Source organism: Elgaria multicarinata, chromosome 2, assembly GCF_023053635.1.
Source record: "Elgaria multicarinata webbii isolate HBS135686 ecotype San Diego chromosome 2, rElgMul1.1.pri, whole genome shotgun sequence".
Lineage (NCBI taxonomy): Eukaryota > Metazoa > Chordata > Lepidosauria > Squamata > Anguidae > Elgaria > Elgaria multicarinata.
Window position 1 is genome coordinate 120794927 of NC_086172.1, and position 21745 is coordinate 120816671.

The 21745-nt window shown below is 42.6% G+C and overlaps 1 protein-coding gene across 1 annotated transcript in view; it reads right to left on the reverse strand.

Annotated features, from left to right (window-relative positions):
* Positions 1-1612, reverse strand: part of PHF21A (PHD finger protein 21A) — a 154300-nt gene extending 152688 nt beyond the window's left edge. Inside the window, exon 1 of the mRNA XM_063117460.1 lies at positions 1160-1612. The gene's annotated coding sequence lies outside the window, so the exon portion shown is untranslated. The remainder of the gene's footprint in view (positions 1-1159) is intronic.
* Positions 1613-21745: the final 20133 nt, after the last annotated feature.

Sequence of the window (21745 nt, forward strand, 5' to 3'; positions counted from 1 at the left end):
AAACCTCATTTTGTGACAGTTGAGCGAATGGTGGTGATCCAATTCACATTCACCCACAACAACAAAGTCTAACAGCGCAATCCTGAAGGAAGCAACAGTACTGCAGACGGGGGGGGGGGAGATCCCATCTGTAGTAAGGTTCAGAACAACAAAGAAGCAAAAACAGCGAGAAAAGTAACGAGATCCGCATGCACAAGGGGACTAGACCAAATGGCAGTCCCACATACAATCCCACTCCTCCTACATGACACACTCAGAAATGGAAGAGGAGTGGGGGAGAGAAAAGAAGGTGCACGTCTCCAGTCACTGCAAACATGTGCCAGAGTAGGAGTGTGAAATCCCAAAGGTGTCCTTGCACCGAGCTTTGTATCCGTGCAGAAAGGGCTGCCCTAGGGTGAGAGGGGCAGGGGAGACTTCAAAATAACAAGTTGCTGAAGAAACGGAATTTTCCCAGCACTACTCGGGCCACCAAGACAAATTAAAGGCAAAGGGAGGAAGAAGAAGGGAGGAGAGAGAGAAAAACCGCCGCCGCAGCAGCTTTACTACGAATCCTCAATCATCAAAGCAGCATCATTTCCACGATAATAAAACTTCCCCGGCAGCATCACAGAGGAAAATCAACCCAACAGAAAACGGCCTGGAAATAATCATCCTGGGGAAAACTAGAAGGGGTGGGGGAAATCTCCCTCTCCCCTCCCCTTTTTGCAAATGTATCATCTCACCCCCTCCCCATTCCAATGTGTCACCTACTCCCACCCGCTCCACCCCCCTCCTCTCTCAGAAACTTACTTCAATCCTTACAGGTGACATGGAAAGGACATGCCCCCGTCCCGCATCTCTAGGCTATATACATACATACATGTATATAAATATATTAGGGTGGGGAAAATTAAACTGAAGTTGTTGCTCCTTATCCCCAAGTTGGCTCAGGAGTCTTACATGGTGGACTTTACACCCCCCCCAACGCACACACAATCTGTCCTTTTCTATCCCCCCCCCCCACAATAAACTCCCAAGACAGATAGTAGAGCGGGGGTGGGGGGACGACTAGCCCTACTCAGAGGTGGGGGGAAGCGAAAGAGAGAGAGAAAGAAAGAACAGAAAGAGAAAACAGGGAGGTGGAGGAGGAGTAAAGAATCCAAAAGGTGGGATACTACACCCTGCTGGTGGTGGTGATGTTGCTGCTGATGTCTGGCTGGGGTCCCCCTTGCAGGACCTCTTTGAGGGGAAAGGACTCCTCTTCATAGGGAGACGGTGGTGCAGCTGCTCTTCTGGGCCTCCCTGTCCCCCTCTTCTTGGCTCCTCTCTCCTCCTCCTCCTCTCACTTTCTTTAATCTAAGCTGGGAGTGGAAGATGGTTGGTTGGTTGGTTGCTCCCTTTTCCTCCTCCTCCTCCTCTTCCACCTCCTCCTCCTCCTCCTCCTGCTTTCCTCTTCTCTCTCCTCTGAGGGGTCCTTTTCCTTCCCCTCTCCCCGGGGGGCTCCTCCTGCAGCGGGGAGGAGGGGACAGGCCGGAAGAAAGGAACGAAGCAGAAGAGGCGCAGGAGAAGAGAAACTGTGACACAAAAACAAGCCGAGAAGCTGAACTCTTCTTCAATCCCATTCACCCGGCCCGGCCGCAGCACCCGCACGCTTGGATCACTCCGCCACCGGCCTCCCTTCGCTTCGCTTTGCTTTCGCCTGGCCTGCCAGAGGCGCGCGCTCCCGACTGGCTGCGCGCGCGCCCCCGACACAACTCTCTCACACACCACAGCTACTCCGGCCGCTCTCCGGAGCGGAGAAGGGGAGGAGGAGACGAGGGTGGGGACAAAAGCTGAGGGGGAGGCGGGCTCCCCCTCACCCGGGCTCCCCACCCTCTCCCCCCGTGAATGAGGGAGGAGGGGTGGCCGGCCTCCTCGCGAAGAGGAGGGGGCGCCTCAAGGCTCCTCCTGAGGGACTACTTGACGTGTCGGTGCAGCGAATTTATTTCCCTTTGCCTAAGGAACGGGCTGTGCTGCGGCACCCATTGCCTAGGGAAAAAACCCGGATGTAAAGTGAGTGAAACTAAAGTAGAGTGAAGTAGGGCAGCAAACTCTCGCAGAGCAGCGGCGGCTGGGAAGGATCATGCACCGGGGCAGGCGGGGAGGGAAGGAAGGGTGGGAGGGATCATGCACTGGGGCAGGCGCTGGTGGCAGGCGCAGCAAGAGGAAAGCAGACGCGCGAGCATCTTCTTTCCCCCCCTAATGCAAGTGGCTCTGCGCAGGAAGCGGATACACTAAGGAATGAGGAGAAACAGTCAAGCATCCTCGCTCGCTCAACCCCCCCACCCCGCCCCAGTGCAAAGAATTCTGCACAGGAAGCGAATGCACCAGGGCAATAGCAAAACAACAACAAACAAGGAGATCGGGTTCTCACAAACATTCTCTTTCCCCCATTTGCAAAAGAATTATGCACAGGAAGTTGATGCACCAAGGGCAGGAGTAAAAGCACATACACACACACGAACAATCGCCCCAATGCAAGGGGGCTTTGCACAGGAAGTTGATGCACCAAAGCAGCGGCAACACAAGCATCCTTAATCTAATGTACGGGATTTTGCACAGGAAGCTGACATACCGGAGGTGGGAAAGGGGTGTGAGAAAGAACAAGAATCATCATCATCCCAAAGCGAGGAGCTTTGCACAGGAAGTTGATGCAACAGGGCAGCAAGGGCTGCGTGGAGGAGGGGGGGGATACACACACGCAAAAATAACTATACATGCACCATCCTAACAATGGAAAGAGCTCTCTTCCACTGCAACGTTTCAGGGCTAAACCTACTTACTTGGAAACAATGATCTCTGAAATTAATGGGACGTAGTACTACTGAGTAAACATGCTTAGGATGGTGGTGCAAATGAGGGAGGGGACATGTGGGACAAATGCCAGGGACTTTGCTAAAGTACCAAAGCAAAATAGAAGGAACACATCACAATAGTATCCCAGCCACAACTAGGGTTGTGTAGTATGTTCTACCCAGAATTAATACACACGTTTACTTATTTGGATAAAAGTTTCTTTTTCTCCACGTGTGATTTCATTTTTCTTCTTAATACTGTAGGCATTTTACACATTTTTATTGTAGTTAATAGTGTCATTTCTGTTCCTAGGCTCTCATGAGTTATGGAAAACCACCCTTCAAGTACTTGTAAATGATTGTTTCATGAAATTTAATTAACAGAAAGTTAAGAAAACTTTTGGAGATGCAAAGTATGATATGGTAAGTTCTTCGAAAGCTTATCGATAATAGAGAATTGTGATAAAACATGGAAATTTTAAAAATTGTAATTTAAGACCATAAGAACATATTTAATGTATAGTTTTATAAACACGTTTTTATATGAGCCGCACAGTACATATATATTTTAAATGATATGCTTAGGGTGCAATCCCATGCCCTTTTAGACAGGAAAAACATTCTACAACTCCCAGCATCCCCAAACCAGCATAGCTGGCTAGGAAATACTGGGGCTTGTAGGACTTTTTTCTGTCTAAAAATGCATAGGACTGTATCCTTAGAGTCCAATTTCAATAGCATGGTCATGAGTGAAGTCCTATTTCACTGTTTTCAATGGGACATATTACTAACGTTTGCCAGTTTATGCCAAATAATCTGCACTGCAAGATATAGTTTGGCTCATGATGTGAGATACTGTGTTTTGTTTTTCAGTTTCAGTATATGTTGCCTTGATCATGCAATTTAATTAATAGGACGTTAAAACTTAAATTAATAGAAAGTTAAAACTTGAAGGTACTTTCAATATACAAAGCTTGAGATCACAAAGTTCTTCTAAAATTTAGGGAGTTGAGATAAAACTTGGAAATATGTTTATTGTTACTCACCATTTAATAAACATAATCTTCAATAGGCCATATGCTGCTACTATAGCCATGATAGGTATATGCAACCACCACATTCAGAGGCTGTACTCCAGCTCTGAAGAGCAACAAGAAGTGAGGGCAATACCTGCATTCATGCCCAATCTCTGGGTTTTCCAAAGGAATGTGCTTGGCCACTGTGGAAAACAGCATGCTGGATTAGATAGGCTGTTAGTCTGGTACAACAAGACAGTTCTTATGTTTAATCTGGAATGCTGAGGAAGGTTTATAGGAATATTTGCAATTAATTTATGCTATAAAAAAGGAAAATATCTAATGCAACAGTACCACTAATGTAAATCACGTTACGCTGGCGTAATTGACATCTTGCGTAATGCCAGTAATGTTTGCTAGTGCAACGGGTTTCCCTAGGAAACCTATCACACTGGCAAGCACTATTGGCATTGCACTAGAGATCATTTACAGTAGCACAACACAATTTACGTTAGCAGTAGTGTCGCAATGGATATGAAGAAACCCATAGGGCCAGGTTCTAAAGATTTTTCCTGACAAAGGCTATGAAATCTAAAGATTCCAGCTAATTCTATGTGCCTAAGGGTTTCTTGAAAACCATCTCAACTGCTGCATGGCAAAAGTCTTTTGATACTTAGGGGATTTGCAAAAGCCATTTGTGACATGGTATGATATTGAGATCTGTTCAGAGAAAAAAAGGTAAAAATTCTGCTGGGTGAATTTAAGCACTTGATCTTGTATTAACTAGCCCTTTAAACAGATCCCAGCTAAGAATTTATCATAGCACATGCAGTTTCTCTGCTGTATTTGCAGCTGCTTCTAAATTGTCCCCAAGTCACCGACCCTTTGAAATAAAACAGTGCAGCCTTTGAGGGCCAAACTTATAACACTGAAAGAATAGGTGTTTGTGCAGGATAATATTGTCTCAGATAATATTGAAAAACAAGCCTACAAGATCTCTGAGCCAAATGTACTACAACCACATTCTACATGGCAATTTAAACCACTAAGGGGGAAAGAGCTATATTTTTAGATGTACAAGTTATTGCCATTTGAGTGTTTAGTAAATGTGATGTCCTCTAAGCAACAAAAGCACTATCCAGAAAAAAAATCTGAATCCCATGGAACAACTGCACATTTATTGTGTGAGGAACAACATTGCCTAGAAATTCTAGAAGCATAGCTGTGTTAGTCTGTTGCATCAAAAACGTTAGAGCTTTGTGGCACCTTAAAGACTAACAAATGTACTGCAGCATGAGACTACTTCATCAGAGGCATCTAAATCTATTCTAAATTTGTTAAAGATGGCACAAGACTCAATATAGCCTAGAAAGGCCTTGAAACATGTTTTTCTAGAATAAACATACCTAAAATGGAGGATCTTTGGAGCCTACAAAATATCTCACCATGGTGTTCTAATGTTGTACTCATGGCGTTCCCGGTTTGGCTACAGATATGCTAATATCATTGGCCAGGATCCCAAGAGTCCTATGAGTGAATGGAAAGTGCAAAGAGAGATGTTACTGATTTACTGTAGCTGTTTGGATCATATTGAATCTTACTCAGGAGGGTTCCCAATCTTCAGTAGCAACTTTTTGCAGGGTGACTGGAGCTATAACAGGAAGGCAGGCTTGAAACATCCCAATTTTCACATGGAATTACATGTGTGGCCCTATGGATCTGACCATTATTTGTTTTTATCAGACTGCACTTCATAATATAGAGTACTTTTTTAAAATGACACCTATTTTCACATATTATATACTTAGATCTGTAGCTTGCCTTGTAATGAAGGCACATTGTAGGTCAGCCTTCCCCAACCAGGTACCCACTAGATGTGTTTGATTATAAACCTTGCTTAGACAGGTGTGCTTGTCAGGCACATGGGAACAGCTTTCTCCTATGTTGCTCCCCAAAACTGGGATCAGTCCCTCTGGAGTTGTTACTGATCCCTGCTCTCTCTGCATTCAGGAAGCGGGTCAAGGAACATCTTTTAAATTTGACTTTGTTTTTAATATTTTACTGTGTATTTGTTTATGATCTTTGTTTTCTGAGTGTTTGTAAATCAACTTGGTTGTTTCCAGAATGCCAGTATAGAAATGCAGTTGTCATGTCTAGCCCTGCGCCCCCTGTTTTGGAAGAAGGTGTTTCAGGTAATCAGTCAGAATCAGACTCTGAAGTAGAGGAGTCGGCGCCAGACACAGGCCAGCCTGTACCAGAGTGTGTGTGGTGGGGGAGATACCTCTCACAGATTCTTCTCCAGCTGGTGGTGAACTCTCTCCAGAGCTCATCTCGTCAAGGGCAAATCATATACACTCAATGGGAAGCCATCATTCTTCCGAAGAAGAGAGCACCAACAGGCTAGCTGATGCTAGGGTATGCCACAGGCTAAAACGGGCAGAGCGAAAGGAAGGCGAGAGAAAGTCTGCCCAGCTCACATCGCGTCAGAAGCCACCTCAGAACTAGCCTCTCTGAAGTTAACACATTTTGGAAAAAGTGTATTCTTGCCACAGTATGATGCTTTTGAGTATTTGGTCATGAGTTACGGCCTCGTTAATGCTCCAGCCACATTTTGCCAACTCATGCGTCACATTTTTAGGGATATTCTGGACAAATTCCTTATTATTTACTTAGCAGGCCTCATCATTGTCTCCCAAGAAGGCAGGAGGTTTCTGAGAAACACAACAGCAATAAATAAATAACAACTCCCATCATCCCTAGCTGGCATGTCCCAAGGATGATGGGAGTTGTGATCTAACACATCTAGAGTGTGCCAGGTTGGGAAAGGCTGTTACAGGTAACAATAATTGCAAAACTAGTCTCACCGTATCTTGGGAAGCAATGGTAAATTTTGAACTCTTGATACTTGAGTTGTGCTTTTCCAAACAGTAAAGAATAACACTGGGTTGGATCCAAATTATTCATACTTGTAGTAGACCCATCCATTTTTTTAATTATTTAAAATTATTTTTAAGGTGCCCTCTCAACTTAGGTCCCATTGATTCAATGGGTCTAGTCTAAGTATAACTACGTCTGGATTCAGTGCACTGTATTTTAGAAATGCAGTAATAAAACTGCCTTGAAATAAGTTTTTGAAAGGTTATGGCTTCTGTGTAATCACTATAGATGTTGCAAGAACTAAGATGAACTCATTACTAAATTGTGAAACTAGACTTATAATGTGGTCATGGTGAGTAAGAGATGAGAGTAATTTGATAGCAATAGACATTTTATAATCTGAGACTTTCTGTAGATGTTTTAAACAAAGGCAGATTACAGCATTTTAAGAGAGTATCCCGTACAGCGATTGTGAGTATATTGGTTCAGTTTTTTGTATCACAGCTTCTCACTGTCCTGCAAGTAGGAAGATGGCAGCACATTCCCAAAATATCAATGACCTGTTAGTGTATATAACCTTGCATTTTTTTTTATTTTGGTGAAAATTGATTAATGTAAAGATGATGCTAACGTGAATTCTCCATTTTCTGTAATCATAGCACTTTGTGAAGTAAAAAAATACTCAGAGTGAATCCTTAGTAATCCTTTCCCAATTAATAAAATGATTTAAAAAAAAAATTCTTTCCATTTTTGCTGTCTCTTGTCGTAATTCTTGTAATAGTGATCCCTGCCATTTTAAAATAATCACCTACTTGGAAATAAGCAACACTTGCAGTCATGAGTGCTTTGCTTGAAATAGGATTTCTGACCGTTCTATTTGTATTTAACTCAATCATTTTAATAGGTCTTTTCTAAGATAATAGGAACGGAGGCTGTCATCCTAGGAATGCATTCTGAGACACCACAGCGCCTTTTCTTTCTGAGGTATCGCTCTGCTGGTACTTGTTTCAAGAACACTGTACTGGATACTGTTTTTATAATGCCATTCTGTGGTATATACCAATGTACAGTAGGGAGTGTGGAGCGGGTCTGCTCCGCTCCTACAATCAGAGCAGCGTTCCAATGAAGCGATTCTCTGCTCTGATTTCCAGAGCGGCTCTGTTGCTCCGTCCCATCAGATTACCCGTCGGAGAACCATTCCATTTTCAGAGAACCGCCCTATTATTGCCTTTGGGAAACCAAAATACTTACAGCTGTCATTTTTAAAGGTAAAGAGGTGAAACTTGGCACCCTGGTAGCTTTTAAGTAGAGATTTAGCATGCCAGGTTGGAAACAGGTCCCTTAATGTCTTGATTTTTAGGAATATATCTCCCTCAAACCATTCCCCTCCCCATACACACATCCAACACTGCACAGGACTTTTTATCCTTTACTTTGCTGATACACAGTTGTACATCTTCAGTTTATAAAAATAGAGATCTCCTGTGTTCCCTGACAGTTTGCTGTAATGGGGTGAAATGGGGAGGTGCTCTCCCTATGAGAGGTCAGACAAGAACAAACATAAATGTAAATGCCTTTATTTTTATTTTTATTTCAAAGCATATAAACTTGACTCCTGTCTTCAAAACAGGATATACTAGTACTGGCAATAGCAAACTTTTCTCTCATCACCCCTTCTTCTCTTGACTTTACACCCAGCCGAGTTGCATCCATACTTGTGGTACACAGATCAGCCTTTGGCACTAGATTATTTTCCATATCCTAATATTGGCTTGTGAAACTGTATGGATCTACACTACCAGGCAGCAGTCATCATAAGTAATTGACAACTCATTTACATGGAATGGTTTTCATTATTTTCATAACGTGAGCCATTTTTCCTTTCAGCCAACATCAATTTTTCAAGAAGTGAAGAAAATTGGTTGTAGTTTCATTCCAGTTCAGACATGGCTCTCATAATTTAAACACATGGTATATGGTACGAAGTCTACACACATGGATGGGGGACTTCTATTTTTGTAGGAGGTTCTAGTTTCTGAAAGTTCTGCAAGCTCTCTTGAGAGAAGATGAAGTGCATATGAACACTTCACTCAATAACACACAAAGGGGGAGTGGAACTTGGAATAGAGAAAACAAGAAAAACTAGCACAAACAAGAACCAAAGAAAAGCAGAAAGAAACAAAGAGAGACTGCAAACAACAAAGCAAGCAGGACCTCTCTCTCAATGATTCTCTTTCTCTCCTTCCTTCCTCCCGCTCCACAAGGAAGCAAACGAATGAGTTCCAGGGTGGAAACAGGTTATGTCATTTGCAATCCCTCCCACTAAGCACTGTGATTGGAGGAGAGGACAAGTAGGACAGTTTGACTATTGGTTAGCCACAGATGTCAATCTCAAAAGTACCCCTCCCTCCCCTGTCAGCATCTTCCTAATCTGGAAAAGTGTTCAGTTAGTCCATCAAGTTAAAATGAACCCCACAAAGACTAAAAAACCTTTGGATACCTTCGGAGCTCCGAACAACCTTTGCTCCACACCGTGGAGATCTGCCGGTTTTAAAACCATCCAATATCTGCTCCATAGATATGGGTCTTACTTCTGAGTAGTCATGTACATGATTGCACAGCTGGCTTCCTAGTTACTTTTTCTCTCTCTCTCTCTCTTTTTTGGGGGGTAACTAGTTATGTTTTTGTGGGAGGGAAATGAAAAATACAAAGGTATAAATGAGAAGGCTTGAACAGACATTCCAAACTTTCTTTTGAAGAAGGAGTAGTGTAGAGCAGGGAAGAAACATTGATTTAGCTTTGTTTGAGCCAGCAGTGGGCAACTTGTGGCCCTCCAGATGTTTCGGCTTGTGACTCCAATCAGCCTTTACCATTAGCTATGCTGGCTAGGGCTGATGGGAGTTGTAGGCCAAAACATCTGGAGGGTCACAAGTTGCCCACCCATGCACTATACCAGCTTCACACACGTTACAACGAAGTTGTGCATAGCTGTGCAGCTATGCAGAAGCACTTTAAAGTTGTTTTTTAAACTCCATTATCCACAACTATGTAGGTGCATATTAAAAAGTAGCTGACCATCCAGCCTGGTTGATGAAGGTCAGTAAAACGAGGACAGAACCCCCTGTTTCTTACCCCCAGTTAAAAGATGAAGATGGTAAAGAAAAATTGCAGAACCAGTTGAGCATGTAGAAGTCACTCATCGATACAATTCATAGTATCACACAGCGCTTTTACACAGAAATTACTAGCACAGAGCATTGCAATAAACAAGGATATGTGAGTCTCAGAAATATCAGATAATAGGGCAGAAATGGTGGAAGCACCAAATGTTGGCAAGTGAACCAGACCTTGCAGTAATTGGGCAGGGGGGGATTAGTTCTTGAGTTTGCAATTCGCTGCTTGCTTACTTGGGAGCAAGTTATATAGAACTCAATGGGACTTCTGAGTAAACATCCATGGGACTGTAGTTTTCATCAAGCTTACTTAGCAGTATGTCCAAGTAAATGATTATAGGGTCAGGATCCACAGTTACTTAGAAGAAAGTCCCAGTGATCTCAGTGAGATGAACTTCAAGAAAATGTGCTTAAGACTGCAGTAAAAGAAAATTAGATGGCAATTCCCATTGAAATCCTGTAAGGTGGATTCAGTATTAACCTCATGATGCATACATCTGTGAAAACATAGGGTTAGGCAGCATGGGTTCTTAAGTTTGTGGCACTTGTGCAAAAATTCAACAGAAAGAGCTATTTGGCATCTTTAACATCCACTGCTGTCAATACACATTGTGAAGACGAAGACTCTTTGAAGCTCAGGCTAACTGAACTTTGCTGTATGCCTTTATTTGTAGCTTGTTGCAAATTGATGGTGCTATATAAATAAATAAATAAATAAATAAATAAATAAATAAATATAATAATAATAATAATAATAATAAATTATGCTGTTCTTTCTTATGCAATGTGTCCACACACACACATGCCCCTTTAGGGTTTGGTATAATATCTTTTTTTCTGCACCCTGCAATGAAAATCAAACTATTTTCCCTTAAAGAATTTGGACAAGGAGAACTGAGGAGCAGTGGGCTGGGGTGGTTGGCTAGCCCAGCTGTTTAATACTTTCTAATGCAGAAACAGTTTTTAGGGTTCATGATCCTGATGTTGCTTTTGGACTATCTTTGGTAGCACTTTCATCTGTGCCCTCCCCCCCAATACCTGCTCAGTGGATATATTTGTGAATAAATAGGGCTTCAGTTGTCTCTAGGGTTTTCTCGTAGGGTTGCCAACTGACCAGAAAAATTGCATCTGGCCCACTCTTTTGCCTTTAACAGCAAATTGATGTGCAGCAATCAGCAGGTAAAGCTTTTCATAACATGGAGATACAAAGGACCACCTACTCCCCTATGGACTTGACTATATTTTCAGATCATAGTCTTTGACCCTTCTCCAGGCCTCGCCACATTCAGAGATTAGGCATGTGGTTATGAGAGAGAGGGTATGTTTGGCTGTGAGACCCTATCTATGCAAGCCCTTTCCCAGGAAGTCTTGCCTGGTGTCTCATTTGATGTATTTCTGGTGCCAGGTGAACACCACTTTATTTACCAAGGCTTTTAAAATATTGTTTGATCTAGGTTTAACTCTACTGAAACATTTTTATTGCTCTGCTGTTTTAATAGTTGTAATATTTTGTTTAGAATTTTTGTTGATATTATTATTATTATTATTATTATTATTATTATTATTATCGTTATGTATTAGCGCAAGCCACCTTGGATGTGGAAACACTGAAGACTGGAGTACAAGTAGTATATCTCACCTGCAGGTATCTGCAGATAAGGCCACTCTTAAAGGTGGTACAAAGATCATTAGAGCCTCTTAAGATTCTAGGTGTGTGTCAAATTGGAATGTCAAGAACACATGGACAGGTGACCTCAACTTTTCAAAACTGTGGACATTCCTTTCCTGGAGACTTGGGTCGCAATCCAACACAAGAGTATAAAGCTCACAGATTTCCATAGGATTAAACACACTAAACTCTGTTGGCCCAGTCTTGTACAGAGAGAGGCACATGAGCACACGTTACCCTGCATTAGGATCAAGTTATAAATGGTTGTGGTTTGCTTAACCAATCTAATCTTTAAACTGTATCAGGGGAAAGCATCGAAATCAGCTTTACCTCTGACTTTACTCCCCCATTTACTCCAGTTTTACTGCCAATTATTGAATATATCATAAACTTTAGTTGCCATAATTCCCTGGATAATTCTTTCATCTCTGGCCAGTAAACAGCTGCAACAGAGAATGCAAGCAGTTACAAGGACAAATTCCTCCCCGCCCCCCACTTTCCAAACCTTAAAATGTAGTTAATTTTAACTATAGTTTGTTGAAATAAACATCTTCATAAATTGCGGTTTCAATTTGGCTAGTTTTCAACCAACCACAGATAAAATTCACCAGTTTCTTCAGAACTGGACATCACAACGATCTTAATTTAATCTTAGTGAAGACAAAGGCTTCAGAAGGCTAGCATGGGTGGGGAGCAGCAGTGAATTGCACAATCCCATCCAAGAAAGTTTTAGTATCACCTACAAACACAGACATACACTAGAGATGCAACCCTACATACACTTTTATGGGAGCGAGCACAACTGAACTCAGTTTTAGAGTTCCAGCCAAGGGGTAAGACACATTCTTCTTAATAACATATGTTTGTATTTATGTATCAGAAAAGGGCATAATAAGCATTGGCTTTAAGTTATAATAAATTTCAAACTGGTTATGCGTATGGCCTTTCCACGTGAAAGCCTGTGTTTGCAGCTTGGGGGTGCTTCTGGATTCATCGCTCCAAATGACAGCCCAGATAGATGTGACAGCCAGGAGTGCCTACTATCAGCTTTGGCTGATACGCCAGCTGCGCCCCTCCCTAGAGTTAGAAGACCTAAAGACGGTAGTGCACACGCTGGTAACTTCAAGGCTCGACTTCTGCAATGCGCTCTACATAGGGCTACCTTTGTGCCTAGTCCGAAAACTTCAACTAGTTCAAAATATGGCAGCCAGGCTGGTCACCAGTACACCTAGGGGTGACCACATTACACCAGTTTTAAAATCTCTTCACTGGCTGCCAATTAGTTTCCGAGTAAAGTATAAAGTGTTGGTTATCACCTTTAAAGCCCTACATGGTTTGGGTCCAGGCTACCTGCGGGATCGCCTTCTCCCATACAATCTGCCCCGCTCACTCAGGTCCTCTGGGAAAAATCTACTTCAGCTAGCAAAAACTAGATTAACAACTGTTACCCAGAGGACCTTCTTTTCTGCTGCTCCCAGACTGTGGAATGACCTGCCGGAGGAGACTGGTCAACTAAACAGTCTACTAACATTCAAGAAAGCTATAAAGAAGAGACTGATCTCTTCTGGCAGGCCTATCCAGTGGAATTTTAAGATGTTTTTAAAATGTTTTTAGGATGTTTTTGACAATGTATATTATGTTTAAATTGAGTATTATGTATTTTATTGTTTATTGTTGTTCCCCACCTCGATCAAAATGGTGAGGCGGGCAAGAAATAATAATAATAATAATAATAATAATAATAATAATAATAATAATAATAATGTATAAACTGGTAGCAAACCTGGGTTTGTACTGGGATATATACTTTGTCAGAGCAGGGAGCTAAAGCCAATCCTGGCCCACCAATTAGTGAGCTTGAATTAAAGATATGTTCACAAATGTACAGCCATAATTTAAAATAGAGGAGACTAAGAACAGGAAAAAGCTCACATAATAGGGCCAAGGCACAAGAGTAATCATATGGAGGGTGCAAGGGGCAGGATGTTCTGAGTGATGGCCCCACACCTTTGAAATGCCTTCCTCTCAAGCAATCCATTCCTCCCCCCTCACCATTGAGATTTAGGTGGGACCTAAAGAACCCACACACACTTAATAAGCCATGTGTGATTTGGGTTTTTTTTTACACAAGGCAGTTTTCATGCACTTGTCATTCCCTACTCACAATTGTTTATGAGTTCTTTGAATTACTTCATGACCCTCCAGTTTCTCTTCTATGTTTAACTAGTACTTTCAGTGTGTGTGTGTTTTTAAAGCAGGAAAAATGCAGCATTGAATTGGGAAAGTGAAAGAAAGCATGATTTTGTCTTGTGTCTTTGCACTATTCTGCTATTCCACATTGCCACCTAGAGGTTATGTAGTCAAAAAGCAGGAAAGGAAATGCTCTTTAGTGCTCGGATTTCAATTCTGTGACAAAATCTAAAGCTGATACAGTAGGTTAATACCTGATTAACAGCCTCATACATAAAACCTCTTTCTTGCTGGTTCTTATTAGTTGTTGTTGCCGTTGAATAATTGTGTTGTTTTTCTATTATTGTTGTTAATCCCGCCCCTGCATTCTGCCTTGGGAGTGCTTACCCTGAAAGGCATCTTATAAATAATCTAAATAAATAAATAAATAAAGCTCTTAGTAGGAAGCAAGAAGGCAAGCTGAAGGCCATTTACAGTACTTTGGCCCAGGAAGACAAGAATGTAAAGGGGGAAGGGAGAGTGAGAGTGAGTGAGCTGAATGTCCCTTATCGATTTGAATGATCAGTCTTTTTTTTTGTCTAAACATTTCTAATAAAAATAATAATCTATTTCCTCCTTGTATCTCTTGATGCCTCACTCTGTGTGTGTGTGTGTGTGTGTGTGTGTGTGTGTGTGTGTGTGTGCACGTGCGCATAGGGAAGCTTTTTTCTGTTGAGGGTCACATTCCCTTGGTTGTCATCTTCTGTGGGCTGCATACCAGTGGTTGACAAGCAAAAGTGGGTGTGGAGCTCTCTTTTCATTCTCTTTGTTTCTGCCAACCCCCCCCCCTCTCCCACCCCTTGTGTCCCCCTCTTCTTCTTCCTTCCTGCCTATCAGGCTGCTAGGAGAGGGACAGATTGTTCTTGCCAGACCTAGAGTACTGACTACCAGGCTGGAGTACTGTAATGTGCTGTATGTAGGACAGTCTTTGAAAATGGTTCAGAATACTGATGGGGTCTGAGCAATCAGGTCGTGTGCCACTGATGCTCCACCAGCTGCCCTGGTAACCAGAGCATTTTCAAGCCCAAAGTGCTGGCTTTTGCCTTAAATGGTTTAGGCCCAAACTACTTGAAGGACTACCTTCTCCTGTACCAGCCTGGCTCCACCCTGAGGTCATCCACAGAGGCTCTTCTCACCTGCCTGCCGCCAAGGGAGAGGGCCTCTTCAGTGGTGGCCCTGCACCTCTGCAATCAACTCCAATCGGGTGCATCAGGCCCCTTCTTCTCAGGTCTTCAGTAAAGCTCTGAAGACCCAATTGTTATTTCTGGCCTTCCATTCTGAGCATTTTTACATGAAGCTTTTACCCCGCGCCTTTACCAAGTCTTCTTCCAGATTCTTTGCAGGATTACGATTGTCTCTTTACACATTTATCCCCTCACCCCTTCTTCCTTTCTATATGTTCCATTATACAACCACTAATGGAATTCTGCAATTACACTAGTTTTCTATAATGCCCTTCAGAAAAAAATAGTGTAAAGCCCATCTCGCCATGGGCACTAGTAGTCCTACTCCTTTTCCGCATTTTTGGCCTTCACCACACAGGACTCATGAATAATGCAAATGTGGGTCATGTGTAATGAATCTCCCCCTAAAATTTGCATGCATTGTGGCTCCGCCCCTCCATCATACCCCCTGATTGCCCCCCTCCATCCCCTTTCCCCTCCTTGCTGGTGGCATTAGCCTAACTGAGTGGCTGCGCCCGGGGTCTGACTTTGCACCACACTGATTGGCTGAGCAGGGCTATCCATCAAGCTTCAGTTCAAAACAAAAATGAGCAAAATCAGTCTTGTAAATCTTGAGTAACAAGCCTCACAGTATTGTACTCTTATATAAGATACTAGACTGTCCTTTTTAGGAAAAAATGCAGCAATGATTGCAAAGCACAGGAGAGGCCCTTGAGGATGACGATGTTGTGTAAAGGACTTGCAAACTACCATGAGTGAGAAATCACGAGTACTCAATAAAAGCCTCATGTAGAAAGGCTCTAATTTAAGGTCATTGCTTTTTATTGGGAAGTTTAGTTTTTAATTGTTTTAATTTGCAATCTCCATTTTTATGGATTTTATTGAAACAGGTTTCCCACTCCTGCTCTAGAATTATGTTAGGACAGATAAAAAGAAGGAGTCACAAGTCACCCTATGAAGACCTAAGGGCTTGGGCCTAAAAATGCCTTAAGGAAATTCCTCTCATACTCCATCAAAATTATCACAGTCCAGCAGGAGAGCCTTCAAGATTATTCTCAACCCATCCAATTAGAAATGCATTGACACATAAAGAGAAGCACTTTCCTTGGTTGCTCCTTCTGCAGTCCACCAAAATCTAAACTTTTGATAAACGTTGAATTAGTTTATATGCTAATATGTATATACTTGCCTGTTCAGTCTAATACTAGCTGAAATGGGGACAGAGCTTCTCCTGAACACAGGAGACCAAGTGCTTTTAGGCTGCAATCCTATACGTCCAAGTACCTGGAAGTAAGCCTTATTGGACTGAATGGTACTTACTTTTTAAGAGTCATGTATAGGATTACACTGCAAGGCCTTTGCTAGACCTACCTGAAAGTCCAGTCGGGAGGAGGGGAGAGCCCGCACTGCAGCTAGCGCGGGCTGTCGCTCTAATCCACACGTCAGATGCGACGGGCTAAAGCAGTGATTCTCAACCTTCCTAATGCCGCGACCCTTTAATACAGTTCCTCATGTTGTGGTGACCCCCAACCATAAAATTATTTTCGTTCTTCTCTACACGATCCATTGTCATGGGATGGTTTGCTAATGAAAATAACACATAACAATAGCTTTAATAATACAAAAGATGATACATGACATAGTTCAGTCAATACAGTTTCCTAAACCATCGGAAATATGTGTTTTCCGATGGTCTTAGGCGACCCCTGTGAAAGGGTCATTCGACCCCCAAAGGGGTCCCGACCCACAGGTTGAGAACCGCTGGGCTAAAGGAAAGCCCCGTTGCGTCTGCCATTTTTTATTATTTTTAAAGGGCCAGGTGTGCAGGAGCGCACAAGTGCCAAAGGTAAGTTTTTTAAAAAAAGGTTTCCCCCTCCCTCTGGCCCTGATCCCCTCCCCCTGGCCGCAATCTCTCCCCCTGCCCCGTGCGCGGCTTCTCCCAGCTATGCGCAAGTAAGCTGCGTAGCCGGGAAAAGTCATGGAACTGGCTAGACCTTCCACGGTCCCAGGCTCAGCCCGGGATTGCTGAAATACCAGGCTACAAGTGGAGCCCATTACCCCGGGGCAAGGGAGGGTTGACCCCTGCCTAAACCCGGATCCCCTGTGCATCATCTGGATGCACAGGGGCAATCCCGGGTATCAGCCTGGGCTAACCCCTCGTCTAGCAAAGCCCTAAATCTCTTAAGAGGGAGGAGAACTAATTTTAGTGTCTAGGCTAATTTGGGCTGTTATGGTTGTTTCTTTGTCCTGAAAGAAACTTTGTGTCTCTAGCAGCTGTATGCCAGGCAGACATTCAACAGGCAAACCCTGGTATGGCAATAAAGTAATGGGGAAAGTGACCTCTTGGATCTTCCTGTCTTTCAGCTGCTGAAGTCACGGGGCCAATCGAGAGGGTGGGGGGAGTGTCGGCCACAACTTGTGTTGTAATGAAGACCCATGAACAATGTGTCCCCAGTCTGTGCTGCAGGACTATCAAATAGTGGAATTATTTGGGAGGGAATTGCTATGAAATGAAACTCGGCTTGACCTCTTGTCACAATTATCTCTGTGTGAAACTGGCAGTCTCCTGCTTTAGATGTTAGCAGCCCCACTGCAGGAGATGCCATTTATTATTTTGCAGGTGGTATCAGAATGTTTAGTCAATCAACGTGAGTATTCTAGGATAATTTGTACTAATCCTTAATTCATGAGTGGATAAATATAAATGACTTACTTTGCTGGAAGAAAAAAAAGTATTGCAATTTAAATTGCAAAAACTTAAAAACAAAAAACAAAGAATTTAAAAATAAAGCCCCTACTCCACATGTTAAGGCTTCAGTTTACTCTAAACAAATAAGATAATTTAAATTAACTTTTACTATGTTAATGCAATTAGTTATAGTTATCTTAACTGTGTTAAAGTAATTCAGGTAACAGGAATATATTCATGTTAGGAGAAAATATTGCTGGCTAAATTTCTGCCCATATAAATTATTATTATTATTATTATTATTATTATTATTATTATTATTATTATTATTATTATTATTATATCCCGCCCTATATCACAAGGATCTCAGGACAGCATACAGATAAAATAATACAAACAATATAAAACAATAAATATACACAGTTAAAAAAATAAACCATTAATAAGCTAAAACCAGTATAGAATTTAAAAACATTTAAAACAATTAAAACTATGTGCAGGCTTGGTGAATTTAGCCATCAAAGGATTTGTTAAAAAGCCATGTCTTAACTTGGTGCCGAAATGAAGCCAGTGCCAGTCGGGCCTCCGAGGGGAGGGCATTCCACAGCTGGGGTGCCACAACAGAGAAAGCCCTCTCCCATGTCCCACCATAGTGTATGTCTCGCATTGGTGGGACAGGAGGAGGGCTTCTCCAACAGATGTCAAGTCTCAGGCAGGCATATATAGGGAGAGGCACTCCCTCAAGTATCGAGGTCCCAAACTGTTTAGGGCTTTAAACGTCATTACCAACACCTTGAATTAAGACTGGAAGTATACGAGCAGCCAGTGCAATATGGTCTTTATGAGATGTACCAGTCAGCAGTCTAGCTGCTGCATTTTGCACTAGCTGCAACTTTCAAGGGCAGCCCCACGTAGAGCGCATTGCAGTAGTCTAATCTGGAAGTTACCAGTGCATGCACTACTATGGCTAGGTTATCCCTGTTCAGGAAAGGCCATAACTGGCAGATCAGCTGAAGCTGACCCCAAGTACTGTGGGCCAAGGAATCCACGTGGGCATCCAGTGACAAGGATGGTTCTAGGAGTACTCCCAAGCTATGCACCTGCTCCTTAAGGGGGAATGCAACCCCATCCAGAACAGGGTGCTTACCCAATTCCTGGACTCAGGAACCACCAATCCACAGAGCTTCTATCTTATCAGGATTCAGCTTCAGTTTATCAGCCCTCATCCAGCCTGTTACAGCCTCCAGGCATTGTTCCAGCTGTATATGCTGCAGTATAATTCATGAACTACCAAGTATAACTTGTGGTTAAAGTTCCTAAAGGTCCAGAGGGGGGGGGGGGGATCTTGCCAATTTTAACTCTGTGCGTTTAGTGGCAACCTGATGTGCAGAAGTCAGCAGGCAAAACTTTTCATAGCATGAAGGCAAGCATGATCAATTATGAATATCTGTGCATCAACTTACTATGAAAGGTACAGCTACCGAGGCCAATTTAAAAGTAGCACCCCACTCAAAGCACTGAAATCCCACTCTCAAAAATAGTCCCCTGGCACTTTAGCAGTCTTTTCTATGGTAACATCCTGTAATTGCCTTAGCAAATCAGCTCTACACAACCTTGAATGTTAAACCCAAAAGTAAGCTGAAGAGAGGAGCAGAGTGAATGTGAATTTGGCTCCATGATTTCAGGTTCAAAGATTAGAACTGTTCAAATGACACACCATGGTTAAGCTGCTTTTGTAGCAAGTGATTAGTGAGCATGTGTAAACTGTGGTTATGTAGCCACCATGGTTAGGAATGGTTCAATCACATGGCATGCTAAGCCATAATGTTTAGCTCAAAATGCTTAACCACCGTAGCTTAGCGTGTCATCTGAACAGGGTTACTTAATATTTTCAAGAAGGCCACTGGGAAGCACGGTTTGAAATAAAATTTAACTTTAGAAGATTTGCTGATATTTGCTCCCAGGAAATGAGAGATGTTCCAAACTGATAAAATCATTCCATCCCAAAGAACTTGTTTACACTAGAGATGCCACCATCATCTTAGAAGTATATTTAAAAAGTGAATATTCCATTCTGCAGGTGATGTTCAATAAAGCATTTGACTTAGAGTGCTTCTAGACCAGGGATGGGGAACCTCAGGCCCGGGGGCCAAATCCATCCCTCAAGGATTTCCCAGAAGGCTTTGCCCCTTTCCCACAACCACCAATCATTTGACGGTTTCCCGGTTTTTGTGTAGTATTTGCCTGATTCTAAAATATTGGAATGCTTCCCCTAAAGCTTAGTTATTGGCAGTAAGTTTAAGCTAGAATATGCTGGCATTTTAGGAGCCACCCCTTTTGCCTTTTGCCTAGCTCCCTTTACCTTCGGCCCCACTCACCACTGGAATGCACCCTCTGAGAACTTCTCTGAAATTGAATTCATTCCGGAGGCTGAAAGACATCCCCACGCACACTCTGTTCCAGGGGTCCCAGCACTAAAGATCAGAAGCCATTGTGCAATTATTCCATCTTTTCTTAATTTAATAGATTTTCCGCATTAAGAAAAAACAAAGACGGAGGAAGCAATGGGAAAACATGGGCAGGATATGAGTGGATGACTTATTTCTATTTTAGTTACAACATTTATATACTACTTCACATATAAATAGGTTCTGGAACGATGAACAATAAAAGTTACAAACATAAGATAAAAGAATAAAACTCCGTGTTAATTTTTTAAAAAAATCAGAATTCTGGTAAAACCATGGCTGGTCAATCAAGGAAGTCTTCCTGAAATAAACTGTTTTATTATGCTTTTCATGGTTTTAATTTTTGTGAACCGCCCAGACAGCTTTGGCTCTTGGGTGGTATAAAAATGAAATAAATAAAATAAACATAAAACGATGTTTTGAGGAACCAGAAACATCGCAGTGTTGGTGACTGCCTGACCTCCAGAGGCAGGGAGCTCCATAGAAATGGGGCAATAACACTGGACTCTAATTGGCTTGACCTCAATGACTGGGACGGTTGATAAGGGAGAAGGTGGTCTCTCAGGTATCCTTGGCCCAAGTTGTTTAGGGCTTTGTACACTAGTACCAAAATCTTAAATCTTTATGACATCTGTTCCCCCAAAACAATCATTGAATGAGGAAATCCTTGAATCCAAGGGTCCATCTAGTCCAGCACTCTGTTCACACAGTGGCCAACCAGCTGTTGACCAGGGACTCACAAACAGGACATGGTGTAACATCACCCTCCCACCCATATTCCCCAACAACTGATTGATAGATAGATAGATAGATAGATAGATAGATAGATAGATAGATAGATAGATAGGATTACTGCCTCTGATACTGGAGTTAGGCAGAAATATCTCAGTTTACACTAGGTACCAGGTAGATTCAAGGATGCTCTTAGGACTACTGGGACAAAGAGGCGAAATGGCTGTGTCCTTCTATATATTTGTTGGCTATTGGGCGGTATAAAAATGTAAAAAATAAATAAAAATAATAATTGGTCCTTTCTCCAGTCAATGATATCTGCATAACTCCCCCTGTATACCATTTGGAGGGTGCAATCCTATGGAGCTAATCATCAGCCTCCAAATGCAGAAGCTGATGACTATCCAATGCAGGGCAGCCAGAACACCTTGCATTTTCGGCAAGAGGGGTGGTTTTGCCTCCCTACCTGAGGTCATTTGGAGCAGTAGGGGTGGGAGGCCACCTGGCACATAAGAAGCTGCATAACACAGCTTCCATGGTCCCCGTCCCCAGGACCACCCCCTTTTCCCCATCTCCATGCTCCGTTTCTGAGCAGAGATTTGGGGAAGAACTGCGCTGGCTATGAGGGGGGAGGGGAGTGCTGTTTTTGGGAACTGTGGTCAGAGCCCTGACTCTGACCTCATTTCCCAGAAACCAAAAAATGCTATGGCAGTCTAGACAGTGTCTAGTGGCCATAGGATTGCACCCTAAGATTGTTAAAGTCATGATCTTGTGACTTTGTAGTTAGTTCTAATATGGACATGGTAACCAGAAAAGCAAAGGAGAGTTGCTATTTTTTTTAAAGCCAATGCATAGGCCTGGCTAGTTGGAACCTGCTGTGTATTTTGTAGGAGGG